Here is a 15121-nt window from a genome sequence, read left to right as displayed (position 1 = left end):
ACTTAAAAAATAATTAAACCAGGATTGGTAGTGAGAACTAATTTTATCATTTTACTTTGATATAAGAAAACTATTACAATATGGAAACACAATTACTACAGAGAATTCAGTAAGGAAAAAGACCAGTTTATTAATTGGACAAAAAATTGATGGCTATGACTTTAAAGGACAGGACCGTTCAATTTACCCTGARAGTAGATAGGCTGACCTTTCATGAGCCCTTAGAATTAAAAAACAAAAATAGTTTAGAAAAATGTTGYAGTCAGTTATTTGTGGACACTGGCTCAACGGAAAAAAAAATATATTGCAAAACAGGACATAAGTTTCTAGTTCTCCTAAATTAGCAATGATTAAATTTCACAGAATCGTTCAGGTTGAAAGAGATGTCTAAGATCATCTCATCCAACGCTCCTGCTCAAAGTAGCATCAACTAGAGTCAGACCTTAAGCATGTGCAAGGATGGAAATTCCATCCTCACAGTAAGAAAAAAAAGTTATGAAAGTCATGTTTAAATAGTATACTCTATACTTATAAAAATGCTGACAGGCAGAAAGAGGAAGAGAATTGAGGGAGCTTAAAAGGTTTCAAAATTCTTTGGGCAAAATGTAAAGAAGCTTAATACTTGAGTTTAAACAGTAATCAAAAGGAGGCAGAGAACTGCCAGCCTTTTGGGACRTTTAGAGGAATACTGTTACGTTTGTGGAATGTGTTCAAACAGTCCTACATCACATATGGGAAAAGTGTTGAACCTAAAAGCACAGGTAAAGCTTCTGCTTCACCGTATCGCATCGAGTTGAGCTTTAACTTTGTTACAACAGTCACCTCCACCTTCAAAAGATCTGTCAAATTCGCTCACCACAATCACATGCCACTGTTAGATATATGGTGATAATATTTATCTCACAGATTCTCTGTTAAATATTGTCCTGGTATTTGGGTCTGAGGGCGCTTGCCTCACAATATAGAAAAATTGACTGTTTGCAAATTAGTGTGAAAGGTCTGACTTTGATTTGATGCCAAGGTGAGCAGACTGCATAGCTTCTGTTCTGTAAATGACAGTGTAACTTTTGCCTTTCTTTGCTGCAAGCTCTGAAAATAATTCTCTGCTCTGGCTTCAGTAAGTCTGTGACTAACTAACACATTTCAGTCATTGCAATTTATATTAAGAGGGTTTTATGTCCCTCTCTCTGATACTTTCTCCCCAACACAATTCATTTTGCTAAGCTATATATTTAGCTCATTTAATCTTTGTTCGTAAGTCAGTCCCTCTGGCCACTAATCATTTTTGTTGCTGTTATCTACATCTTACATATTTTTATCATCTGCTCTGGCCACCTCTTAGATTTTAAGGTCAGACTATGTTCAACATAGGGCAGAACATGTCACCAATGGAAAGCAGCATACTAAAAATATTTGCAGATATGTACATTTCTGCCCCCCATCGCTACTGCCATCTTATTTGAAAGTTGCAACTAAAAGTAAAGACATGCCAAACCTATCACAATTTTGTATACAGATAGAACAAACAAGTCAATAACCATTTATGAAATCTTTGACCTTCTGTAGAAAATACACAGACTTTTACCTTTCATGGTTGCWATGAAAAAGCCACCTGACTTGTTGAAAAAATGCATGAAATTCCCTTCCTCTGTAATCTAGCTTATGTATGTACCCAGTTTGTGATCTAGTCTGATTTTGTAAAACATGAAGAGGGCCTGGCAGTCATTTGAATGAATCACAATACCTGACCTTTCAAGATGCTTTAAAAACCCTAGCAAATTAACAACTATAATGTTGCAAAATGCTCCCCAAAGGTGATACATTTAAGTAGCTAGCTATTACAATTACTAATAATTACATTAGTAATGATGTTCATACCAGTAGCAAAACACAGAATAGCACGATCCGCTCTTCAAAAATAGATAAATTGAGTCACAGAGTCTGAGGGATATTGTTGTATCACCCCAGTGAAACAGCCTGGCCCTRGGGTATCGTGCTGGGGCTGGGCACTCAGGTCCTACACGCAGGGACTTCACCACGTGAAGAAAGTGGCTGAAGGAAATTTCTCAAGACATCATTTACTGCAATAGCTCCTCCCTTGAAACTATTCTGAAAGTCATTTTAAAGACTTTCAGCTCTTTTAAAAAGGCCTATCCTTATAAATGACTTTACAGGAAGTAACTGTTGTAAAAACTTAGATCCTCTAGCCTTGAGAAGGAGTAAAGAAAATATGTTTGTTCACTTGGACCTGGCATTCCCTGGGCAATTGGTAAATAAAGAAAACTCAGCTTGAAGGAGACTGAAGAAGAATTGCTTAGCTGCCAGGCATAATCACTAGCTGAATATTTTTTCATGTGTCCATGAAAAATAATTAGAGTTTGGTCTACAAGGAAGTGTTGCACAGAGGAGCAAAAAAATCCTAAAATTAGACAAACTGTTMATGACACAAAAGAGACTCTTAAGAAGTTGAGAATTCGAATGACAAAGACTTGTCTAATCAGTCTTATTTGTACAAAACTTAGCATAAATGAGCATGCTTCTATTTGACTGCATTTATTTTCTGTAATAAGCTTGATGACCAATGTGATTTTGACCTGGTTTTCCAGAAATGGCGAATGATAAATCTGCATCATACTTGAATACAGGCTATTATAGGATATTAATTTTAAGCTATATTTTCAAAGTAAAGATACATGTTTCCAGAAAAACCTTAAGGAAAAAGCTAAAGAATATTGATGGAATAAGTTCAAACAGGAGGAAAGAAAAAGCTTTAAAAAAATGTCTTTTAAAGTAATATTTGTCTCTGTGCTGCACTTGTTTCAGTGTCCTTTAAACGAACAAAATACTACTCTCACTCCTGCATTTTCTCTTGCAGATAACCTTCCTCCTCACCAAAAGTTAGGAATCATCGTTATTGCAATTAGTTACTTTTGTTCGTTCAATATCGTCCATACCTATCCCTAGTAATGAAAAGGCTAAAGCCTAGCACAGGCAGCAAATTCATTTTCATCGTGTACAGAGATTATAATAAATCATCTTAAAGTCCAGGTTTATTAGAAATGACTGAAATACATTACAGGGCAGCAAAAACTTCAATGGTTGGTTTACCAACCAGTGGGGTGGAATTAAAAATGCATTAAAATTTAGGCAAAGGAAAGTAAATAGTAGAGAGTTTAGATTGGTTTTGACATAGTTAAATGAAGCATTATTTCTCTTTGTGTGGCTAATAAAATAAAACTGTATRAAATAGGAAAAACATTCCATTTTGGAAGCTGAAATTTGAAAAAACAATATAATTTACTGCTTATTTCCTCTGCTGCATGTGCAGTGACAGGTTCTTCTTTTTGCCTCCCTAGACCATTAGCTACGCCCCTGGATTTTAACAGATAGGTTTTTGATAAATCTTTGCAGATGCAAGCACTAAACAAAACACATTTGCATGGGAAGATGAACTAACCTACTATAATAAATGATATCTCACAACTATAGCTCCCCGAATCCCAGACGTTTCCCAAAGCTTTTTAGATCATTAGTCAAATTCCTTTTCATAGCCAAAGATGCGTGAGACAAGGAGAAAGGAGATGTAAGAAGTGCAGGTTTGAGATAAACAAGAAACATTTYAAGGAACTGTGGGGAACAGAATTAACCTTCTAAAGACTTGTCCTCATGCGGAAGAGGCTGGAGGATGATACTACAGACCCCTGTGCTGTGGAATTACTAGAGCTCAAGGAATCGCGGCGCTCTCCACAGAAAAAAAGGTAATAGAGCAGCTAGAAGGGAGTCTACCCTAAAAACCCTACTAGGGTTTTTAGTAAGACACTTGAGCCCATTAAGCATGGCTTACATTCTGGAGATAGCATGAGACAACACATTGCCTGCCCAACTTAGAGTAATAGGCATTCACAGCCTGATTGAGAAATCAAAAGGAACCTTTTTTCTATTTGCGGTTCTGGATATGGCAGATGCTCTTAAACTTCTTGAATTTGCAGGACTTCTTCAGCTACTTCTGACTGCTCCAGTTCTTTATTAGCTGTTAGCCTATACAGATATTTCTACAAAATTCAGGGAAGTTTTGGAGAAATACAAATTAAATTCTAAAAAAAAATATTTTGTGGAAATACAAAATTTCTGCAAAATCCAGGAAAAGTTCTACAGCTCTGACCTGAGAGTATTCTATATTCACTTTGTACTGTCCACACAGACAACACAGGATAAAAAAGCAGCTACTCATTATACCTCATGGAAAGAGCAGAAGAGAGCTACAGAGCAGCCAAGTGTAATTAACCAGCTTTGACCACAGCAGGAAAGTTATCAACCTGGCATCTACTGTGCTGCCAGCTTCTTATTTTAGAGCCTTAATCTTGAGGCGGTCAAGACCTGCTCTATATGGTTTTCTAGAAGCACAACATGAAACTGCCTAGAAATACACGAGAGGATTAGTTAACATGGACTGAAAAGATGTTGCCCATTTCAATGTCCTTGCCACTTCCAGAAGCCTGATGTGCCCCGCACGAATGCCTCTTTGAAATCCTGGATAGTTTGTCTGCCCAGCCTCACATTCTCATCATGTCCTTCTTACTGGTAGGGAAATTATTGTAAATAAACTCATGTGAAATGTAAATTCATTAACAAACAACACCAGCCTTTATTTCTCAGAGTGTTCTCTCACCCAAGTTACGTAGACCCAGGTCATCTTCCGTTTGCCTCTTGTATAACTGAGATTCTCAGCAGTATCTCTCAGTCGAATTCCCAGCCCAGCAAGAAAAGTCCTGAGCTCCAAGTAAAAATATGTGCCTATGTGTGTTAYATAAGTCATTAACTTTCTTCCCTAGCCTCAGTCTTTTTGTCAGGTAAGTAGTTGATAAAATTTGCAAATAGAACCAATTCATAAGACTACTCCCCCTGACAAAGGGGACCACATTGTTGAGTACTATCAGTATGTGAGTACTGGACTGAGAGAGGTACTTTCATCCAAAAATAGGAATTCCAAATTCCTATTTTCCTATTCCTATTCGAATTCCAATAGGCTTATTCCAAAACAAGTGTTCACACACCTTTAAAAAGATATAAGCATTAATGTATGAGAAGTGGTTCTATATATCAATTAAATACAAACATTTAATCTACTAAAATATGAAACTATCATAATCTTAATGTACTAAGATTTGAAAACATGCTGCTAATCTCTGTTGCTGATAAAGAAAAGCTCTATTTAGAGCAGCAATAGAAATTAGTAGTTATAAAGACCTCAGAGTGAATTACTTGGATGCTGGAATGTCTGAATGTTATCTTTTCCTGAAAAAATGATCAAGAATTCACCAAAATGCACTGGGAATCTAAAAATATCATATTTCAAATGAAAGTATGGGCCATTTGATTGGCCAGAAATCTGTGGGGGAACACTGAAGGCTTAATAGTTATACAACCAATCTCTATTCATAAGACAAACTTAACAATCCTCTTAATGTGTTTTTTTTTAATCGCAGTATTTGGTGGAATTACAGAAGTTATAGATAGGCATACAAACAATACCATGGATAATTACCACAAACAAACCATCTATATTTTTAAAAACTTAAAAAATTTTGTTTTTAAAAACAAAACTAAAAAGCACACAAGAGTGTTAAGAGAAATGTGAGACATGAGTATTCCTTGTAAAGTCAGTACGTTGTCTCCAAGAAAAAAATCACTACTACCTACCTTGCACTCTCTCAAATTCAAGGTTTACAATAAAAACATGAACATCTACCCTTTGATATTAAATTCAAGGTTAGATAGAATAAGTGATTGCAAATGGTCATTACTTTTCTGTCATCAGACCAATTAAGGTTTCCAGCTGTCAGTATCTAATGCTGCTGCAGCATTAAAAATAAAGGGACATTGAAATGCATTGATCTGTGTCAGAAGTGCTTTATAGGAAAAAAAAACAGGCAGAAATGATAATTGGTTTAAAGTGTCAAACTATTAAACTGCAATGCAAAAAGGAAGGGAGAGCRCATCCCTTCTGCTTGGGTTACCCAGACCTCATCTGATGCAAATAAGCTCCTTTTGCTGCACCCTCCAGGACTCTCCCCTTTGACCAAAGAACCTGGCTTTGGCTGCAATGAAAAAACCTTTGCTGAATACCCTAAAAGCTTAAATAGCGCCCCCAAACTGACTGTCTATCGAAAGATTTAGAAATGCTACAAGTTTCCAGCAGGGGTGTACTTATTTTTGTGAAAATTTATATTTTCAGTTTTTATTTGACATTGTCAGAAAATAAAAGAAAGTCTGAATTATGAGAAACTAATGAGGAATAAAACCTTTAAAGTGTACTGGAAGTTTTGAGTGTACCACAGACTCAAGTGAGAGTAATGATCACTCCATGATTATGTACTGGACACCACTATAACAACAGCTGACAGGTGAACCTTCTCTGTTCCCTATGTTTTCTCTAGCCAGAAACACATTTTCTAAAATTGTTTAAACTCTGTAGTTCAAATTCATGTCAGGAGGTCAAGTAACACTCTGCATCCTCAGTAGGTAACGATCATACTCCTAAGCATACTAATCAGCTAAAACCAAGGAGACAGCAAAGTTTAGAGAAGATCCAAAGCCTAACACAGCTAAAACTTTTACAAAAATCAGTAGGATTGTTTACTAATATTGTTGCATGTCTAAATATCTTTATATATTTGAACCATTACTTTTGAAAATGGTAATACCTTTGCAAATTGAAACACAAGCTAATTTGCCTAGAAAGGAGCAGCTACCTGAGAGGGAGAGGCTGCCTGCCCTGCTCACCGATGGTCTGTGCAGCCCCCATCGCCAGCTCAGAGCAGAGGGACAGGGTCTCACACCAAGCGATACAAGCCCAGGCAGCAGCCATCTACTCTTCACCTTGCACATCTCTTCACTAGCAGATCAGATATTCAGTCTGCTGTCAAACAGTAAATATTTGGCTCTCCTTCTTACATGACTGATAAAGGGAAAAGAGGTATCTGCTTTTACACCATTACCAAAAGGTTGCGTTGGCCTTCTGTCAAGGTCAGAAAAGTGCAGCTGGGTTGGAATCACAGTTAGGTAGCACAGCTCWGAGCGTCTGAAATCAGACTGATGGGTGCGTGGGTGCAGGTGCGATTCTTCTATCAAAATAGTACAAACATGATCAAATTCACTGTGATAATCCTTTCCTGGGTTAGTAGATTTACTTTCACCATGATTAGTTTTTAAAATGTATGCAGGGCTTACGAAAATACAAGTCAGAGGATGCAAAAATAAGATTCTTCCGACTCAATCTTACTTATTTTATATATCATTAAATCTAGTCTAACGCTGAGAGCTTCACTACCTTCTTGCCAGATCATTAAAGTCTTGGAAACTCTTCTGATACAATTTTAACTACTACTATCAGTGATAGATAAGTAACAGAAATAAAGCCAGTATAGTATCAACCAAACTGAGAGTTTTAGTGTTTGGCAAGGTCAAAGGAACCTGCATATTTCCTTTATTCTCAGTTTTACTCAAACTCATGCCATCCAAAAAATACCAAATCTTTTTAGACACTTTAGACACTATACTTCTTTCACTTTTCTTTTTTTCTCTTTCTCTCTTTCTTTTTTATTTTCTATTTTTTTTGTGAAACCATCTGAAAAAGCATTTTAAGCATTTTTTAAGCATTTCTTTTCATTTAAGCATTTAAGCATTTCATTTCCTTGATGCTCTGTGTTGAGAATCTGCAATCATTGTCTACCATACAAAATTACCTAGCTTTTTATTTTATTTTGCACTGAAGAACTGATTCCCTTTCCTACATCCCAGTCCTTGTAAAGTTAGTATGATGACTATTTCACTGTGCAGTACACAGATGAGCACACACTGCAGGGAGTTTAGCAAAACCAAATACAAACCAGTTTTTTAGGCTATCGAAGGACCACAACTCATGAACCACATCCAGGGCTCCTCTGTAGCTAGAGAGTCTGTGGCGCTGTAGGCAGCAGGTTTCCTGAGGCTGTACTACTTGCATGCTGGAGAACAGCCTGCCTATGATCAACACTGCTCAAAAAAAAAATCACTTTACACAGTTCCAATCTATTACTGCAATACATTCTGGCCCCAGATCAATTCTGATTATCCATTTAGAGTAGGCAGTAGCATGAACTACTTTTCTGCTTAAAAATAAGAGAGCCAAAATGACTTGTCTCAGACTATAACTTTGTGCAAAAGAGAGAGCTGAACTTGAACCATTCAAAGCCTCTCGAAACTGCAGGTCTAGGCTGCCAGTCTATTCAGTGGCCCCTCACCCAGCAATAGCCACAGAACAGAAATTTGCACTGATAGTCTTAGATTAGCAGAACTTATATAGGTTACTTTGCATATACAATTAAAACAAGTATCCTATAGATTAGGTAAACTCGATGTAATTGCTATTGGCTTCTGCTATAAATACACACAGAAGATGGCTCTTGGTTCTCYGGCTTTACATATTTCCAGGAAAACTCAATATGCCATTTTGGTTCTGTTGTTTTCCAAGATGTAATGGAAATAACAGAAAACTGTATTATTGTATTGTATTTACTGTTTTCATTTTTCCCCCTTCTGCTAAAGGCTAACTGATCTAACAAACAGATGAAATGAAACTGGCTGTTTCAGTGATCATAGCATCTCCACAGATTTTCACTGTGAAATGAAAACAAAGCAGCAGTTGCAAGAGGCAGACATCTCCCTTTTTTCCAATACAATGAGTATAACAAAGGCTTTCTCATTAGCAAATGAAGTTGGATGATCTTGTGGGTAGTGGAAGAAATTACCTATCATTTGCAAGGAAAATTATTTTTTCATTTTATATTTGAGTAAGCTTTCCCTAACTTAAATGTGGCTTTAAAGGAGGCAAAATAATTCAACATAATTCTAAGATTATCTTTGCAGGCCATTTGAAAATATTAACAGTGACTTCACAGTATTTCCATTCAACGCATCTTGCGCCAAATGCAAACCCTCTGCTGCTTCTAACTGCAGAGGTATCAGTGAATACGCAGCAATTCTGAACATGACCAGAAGTGGCTCAGTGACACATACAGCAAAAATCTGCTGAAACTTTTAACTTTTGTCTCCTTGGGAAGAAAAATCACCCCATGCTGAGAGTGGGCACAAAGGCATTGACCACCTAAATCATGACTCACTTAGCTGGTGCACAGATCTTTCACTTACRCCCTGTTCAAGAATGACTTTCAGTTTCTGTAGCTCATTTTATCCACAATGGAGGTATAATAATTACCTCTCAGAGCTACTGTAAGGTGCATTTTGTTAAGTCTGAATGACTTTGAAGTCCTTACATAGAAGAATCTATCTAAATGTCAAGTATAATCCTGTAAAATGAAGGCTTATCTGTGGGTGTTCCACAAGCCTTGAGTTTAGGCATGCTGTCCCACTGGGAGAGAGGCTGTGATCYGGAGTCACAAAGAAACCACCACTTAGCGCTCTGCTCTTGGGCCAGAAGCAAAAACTTCAATGAGTCCTATGCAGCTGAAGGTGTATTTCCRAAGCTCTGCCTTAACATGGAGATGGGTGGTGAGGAAGGAAGGAGAGCTTGGAGCTGATTAACAAGGATTACATGCTGCATTATACAGCTATTGATAATACACATAGGCAAAGCAGAGAAACAGAGCAGGTATGGACGTATGCACACAGGCTGCCTGGGTAGAGAATGGAGCAGGCAGAGTTGAGCCMCAAAGCGTTCCCAATTTCTTCATTGCTTTATTATTTTCACTAAACATTAGTCCTTCCATCATTGTTCCGTAATTACATGTTTTGTGTTTTGCAAAAAACCTAGATGCTGAAAATAACCACTTTCAACCCCCTCAAGCTCTGAAGCTAGCAGTAAAGTCCATTCTTTTTATGACAGGCTGCACTTCATTCACGTTGTCATTGCTCAAGTAAGGGTCATTGAATTTTAACATCACTACGGCCTTTTGAACATTTACAGTGAGATGAGCTTGAGACCTCAGTGCAGCACTATCTACCTCTGCCTGTTTCTGTTGTACAAGGGAAAGATGAAAACTTACAAMAAGAGAGCCTGTTTGTTGTTGTGATGAGAGAAGTTGATAAATGTGGTTGGTTGTTTATCATGACTAAGATTTTCTAGCCGCCTTTTCTTCCTTTTGGCCCCCAGGGCATGTACTAAACTGTAGAGCTTTGCAGTATCAAATACAGATTTTAAAAGCAGAATAATGGACTACTCCCACAACCAGTAAGAGAACGCAGARACATCACACAGGCAATTAAAAGAGCTAAAGTAATGGAATCTGGCTTCTAGCTATGCTTTATATATACACCAGTTTGAAGCTGTGGCATCCATAAAAAAATCCATATTCTATTAAAAGGGCTAAGCACTGTTGGGCAGGCTATTTGCATGTCTATCAGAGACCAAAACACTGGCCTTCCAGATGATCATTAATTAAAAGAAATGACCATTAAGAGTTCCATAACAGCTATAAACTCCAGCTAGGAGGAACCAAGACAGGAATTTTCACCCACTCAGAGAACATTTTAGTTTAACTAGAATTTTTTTTTTTTTTTGGTCACAGTTGACTGAGTACTTGACCCCTGTGCTCCTTCTGTGCTACATTACAGCTGCTTATTCTACGCTGGCACGTTCTTTTTCCACTTATCTCCCCCTTTTCCTTCAGCATCTCTTCTTCCATGACTTTCTTATTTTGGTCTAGTCTTTTCCTTACTAGTTTGTTCCTTATACACTATCCTAACAAACACTACAAGTACTGTTGTGCAGTCTGGTAAACAAGAGTTGAAAACCTGTCTGTTCAGTCACAGACAGAACCAAATGGGGTCCATGTAGTGTCCTTCCTCCTGCCTCTGAATGGACCTCCCCATCTCACCCCACGCTTGGAGTCAACTACAAAACCGAGTACTTCAAACTGAGCTCCTGCTATCATTCTGTGTTTGTCATCCCACAATTAATCATGACAAAGTGAAAATTAAATGAATCTAAGCAGACACAAAGCACAACTAAATTATGTATTTGCTGTAGAGCACTTCAATATTTAAGTGATATTTAATATCAAAGTTGCTGCAAGCAAAACAAAATGCAAAATGCAACAATATGACAGCTGAAGCACTACACAATATGTGGCTACATATTGTCTTAGCCTTAAATTTCATTTCGAATTAATGAAATTTTCAGGAAAACACTGTATGCATATATTTTCAGTCATTTGGTATGATCAATATATCTCAGATATCAATACAATTTAATCCTAAAAAAGTTATGAATCATACACAGCTGTTCCTATACTAACAGGATAGATTGAATCAAAGCTAGAACGATTTATCAGCCCAAAAAGAAAATCAAAATACCTGGAAATCCATAAGCCATATGCTGTAAGAAAGTGTCCAGCCCCATCAATCACCGTGAAGCTTTATTTATGCACAGCATTAATGGGCAAATTCACTGAAACCATGCAGCAGATTAGCAGCATATGCTGCCCAACTGCTACCACCTTCATGCCATTATAGAAAGCAGCATGCACATACACATGCAAGCTGTGTCTGATCTAATGATCAATGTGGGCATCAAGGGATCCTCTGATTAAAACCACAGGATATCCCGAAGCATGAGTACACCAGTTCTCCAAAAAGCRAAGCTAAACTTTTGCTGCTGTTTTCCTCCAATTTTCGTAAGGAGGACACAGAGAAAGTGATGAAACTCCTAACTATTTGTTTACTCTTTAACCTTCAGTGTAGTCTGAGGAGTGTAGAATATTTATGGTCTTTAGGAAAAAAAAAAAAAATTATTTCCCTTAAATGGATTCAGTCCTGGAAATAAGAAAATAAATGTAATAGTTGGAAAGCTGGCTTTGCAGTCATCTCATATCATAACTAACCTAAAATTTTCATGTTATTCTTATTTATATAGAATAATACCTTTCTGGCTAAGTAATCCAGTGAATACTTTCTATTTCTTTGACATTGTGAAAACAACTGATAGAAGGACAATGCAGAATATCACCAGATTACATTCCCAAGATATGAGATGCCTGCATCTTCAGATTTTGAAGCATAACTTTTCATTGGGAATGTAAGCAAATAGAAAACTCCTAATCAACCTTGCAAAAGAAACAAGTGGCTGGAGTGCCACATTTGTTTCTAAAGAGCTCTCACCATGACACCTCTCCTCCACCCCACCTCTTGTGTAGGGCAGATTTATCTGATTTCAGTTGAAGGGAGCCTCTAGCTATGGAATACAGTATCTATGTGCAGACTTGATGCCAAACAGGCAGCTCAGTTTTGCACTGCCATGTTAGCTGTTTCTGGCTCACAAACCCATAAACTGACCATTACCATTAAATAATTGGGTCTTCAGAAGTTTCATAGGGAATTCTTTGGTCCTGGCCTGGAGTCAGCAGACCAGGGAGTAAGCCATTGTCTAATCGCTCTTCCCACTCCTTCACTCATGTAGCAGTAACTGCCGCAGTTAAAAATTCATCAAAACTTTCCATTAGCCGTATGTACAACTCACCTTCGAAAACTCTTCTCTATGTGATGCCAGCACTCTTTCTTCAGATCTGTAACTGAAATAAGCAGTGCACAACTGTACTTGGGGGCTGTTTTTGGTCTCTGCTGGCCAATTCATTTTATCTGCAAATTTAAAGCAGTACAGTGATGAATATTAATAGCACTGTTACTATGTAAAGGCAGCATTGACATTGATGCATGGCTAAATGCACAGAATAAAAAGGAGGGATATTCCCTCTCTCCAGTTAATGTCATTTTCTGACTCTCCAATACCCTTCCCTCACACTGCTTTTCATAGAGGGTGACAGTTTTTATAAAACTTTCAAGATGTAGCTTATTAATAAGTCTTATTATAATATTTTCCAGTAGTAGATCAGAGAAGTTCCATCTCCATCGTCTGCCTTCTTTTTTGGCAAGCACAAGCCAAGCAGGAAGGTGAGCAGCTTGGCTTGCTGTCATTTCCTGGAGCAGATCTTCACTCTTTCTACAAGAACAACCTATTAGGAAGTAGCGATAAGACCTATATTGTGCTGTGTTATTTAAGGAACTACCTAACAGGGACTGTGTTCAACACACTTTGGAGAAAAGCATGTGRATTTTTACACTAAAAGCAGCCATTTTATAAAATCTATCCTGATCATTATTAATGTTTTATACAAGAGTCAAAACGATCGTGAACACTACATTTCAACACAAACACATGGTTGCTATTTCCCACCTCTTTATCAAATTATAWCACATTTTGTGCTGTATCAACCAGCAGCAAACTAGTACTAGGACGCACAACTTACAGAGTAGACGACACCGACAATAAATGGGAATAGTTGTCAAAACAGTCAAATCCCTCGATAGTCTATAAATTGTTRCTGATGGCCATCTAATTTTTTTGGTGCAAGTTCCTTGGCCAATACTAACGTGATAAAATGTGTTAACAGTTCAGGAAAAACTATACATTTGAAACTATAATTAAACTTTCAAACAAAAGTTTTGAGGACTATCCATGTTTATTTTTCCAGTTATGCAGATGATGATTACAAAACAATTTATATGTTTGAAGATTCAGACAGCAAAAAGCAGCTTAGAAGTCACCAGYCTTCTTTGCCATATGACAGACCTACTTTGTTTGTGCAAAAACATGCACTGTTCTTCTCCCACTAACTTTCTTTTTATTTATCTCATTTACATTATAGCACTTTCAAGTCACAGCCCTGAAGGTGTCATATTTAATTTACTTAATGAATATATTATAATTTATGTTCTGTCCTGTTGCTTGATGATGCATAAATGCTCAGCTAGATTCATCAACTTCAATTCGCTTTCAAGGAAAAAACAYCCCAGGCTTGTAATGTTGAGGAAATGATAGCACTCTGAAAAGCCAAACATCTCTAAAGGATGGAGACACATTTCTGACTTGCATTTGTGACCTAATTCTCCAGTTTATTTTAATAGTTGCTTTATAAAAACAAAATATATTTCCTTACTATTATTATTTGCAGCAGTTCAGGATATAGGAATAGCATTTTGTTTCATAACTTTTCACATACAGAGCTAAACTTTAGTGTTTTATCCTTAATACAAATTGATTTTTCTTTTTTTTCTAAGTGCACTATATCTTTTAGTTTCTATGAAATCCTTTAAATAATAGATATTTTAAGTTTCTTGAATCTGTGATAAAGATTATATAGAGCATGACTTCTGATAGACTTTTCACTTTATTTCTTTGAACAAGATCATATTAGTACATTAGATGGGCAGTTATTCCAGCAAAACATAAAAGTATGGTTGTTTCACCAAAGTGCTTGAGACACAAAGTAAGAACCTGAAGTTGCAAAGGAATGAGTTTTGTTGACAAAAATGTTAAGCTACTACTWCTGAGGATCCCCAGAATCACTTAAATACATCCCATCTGTATCAACAGCTTCCAGTCTCCTGCTCTAGTAACTAAAAGTGCAGAAATGTAATTAAAACAAAAACAGTCAGAAATGTGAGACCTTTCAGAGTAATTTTTTTTTTAAAGGTTACTACTTAAGAAGTGTGACCTAAGTCTTTACATTATTTTTTTTTGTGCTTCCACTTGGGATCATCCTGAACTTCTCCTGTTCCTCTGCCTACTCCTTAAGCACTTTCCATTCAGTACTTAATTCTTCATTCCCTTGTCTGACTTTTTACTCTTGTAAAACTTGTCAGTCCACAGTTCATGTTCCCTCTTTACAATCCACCAAGGATGCACAGTGACTCTAATATTTAAAGGAATAAAAGTTGTCCGAAAAAATAAACAACAAAAAATAATGTTTTCATATTTTAAAGTGAATTTTCTGTAAGTGAAGTCGTATCTCAGCCTAACCTGCCAAAGATCTTGACCATTTGGCAAGAGCCTGTCCTTATTAGCACCTGATACCCTCAATCTCCCTCACTCTCTACCTTTAGCCAAAGGGAGAAAGCAACCAAGCTAATATTGGAGAAACCTGCTTCCAATCCTAGTGTTATAAACCACGCTTCATAATTAAAAATCAACATAAGCGCTATGGGGAAGATTTTAATTTTTTATCTTGAGCTGTTTACTTGTCTCCAAACGTATTGTAAATGGCAAAAAAAAAAAAAAAAAAAAAAA

At 36.9% G+C, this 15121-nt stretch overlaps 1 protein-coding gene across 3 annotated transcripts in view; it reads right to left on the bottom strand.

The window, feature by feature from the left end:
* Positions 1-12568, bottom strand: part of LRRC4C (leucine rich repeat containing 4C) — a 146587-nt gene extending 134019 nt beyond the window's left edge. For all 3 annotated transcript variants that reach the window (XM_026034734.1, XM_026034736.1, XM_026034738.1), the window contains exon 1: positions 12515-12568. The gene's annotated coding sequence lies outside the window, so the exon portion shown is untranslated. The remainder of the gene's footprint in view (positions 1-12514) is intronic.
* Positions 12569-15121: the final 2553 nt, after the last annotated feature.

The sequence above is a fragment of the Nothoprocta perdicaria genome, unplaced genomic scaffold (genome assembly GCF_003342845.1).
Source record: "Nothoprocta perdicaria isolate Ctin4 unplaced genomic scaffold, notPer1 scaffold_15, whole genome shotgun sequence".
In the NCBI taxonomy this organism is placed as follows: Eukaryota; Metazoa; Chordata; class Aves; order Tinamiformes; family Tinamidae; genus Nothoprocta; species Nothoprocta perdicaria.
Note: the sequence above shows the minus strand (reverse complement) of the source record. Positions and strands in the feature narration are given on the sequence as shown.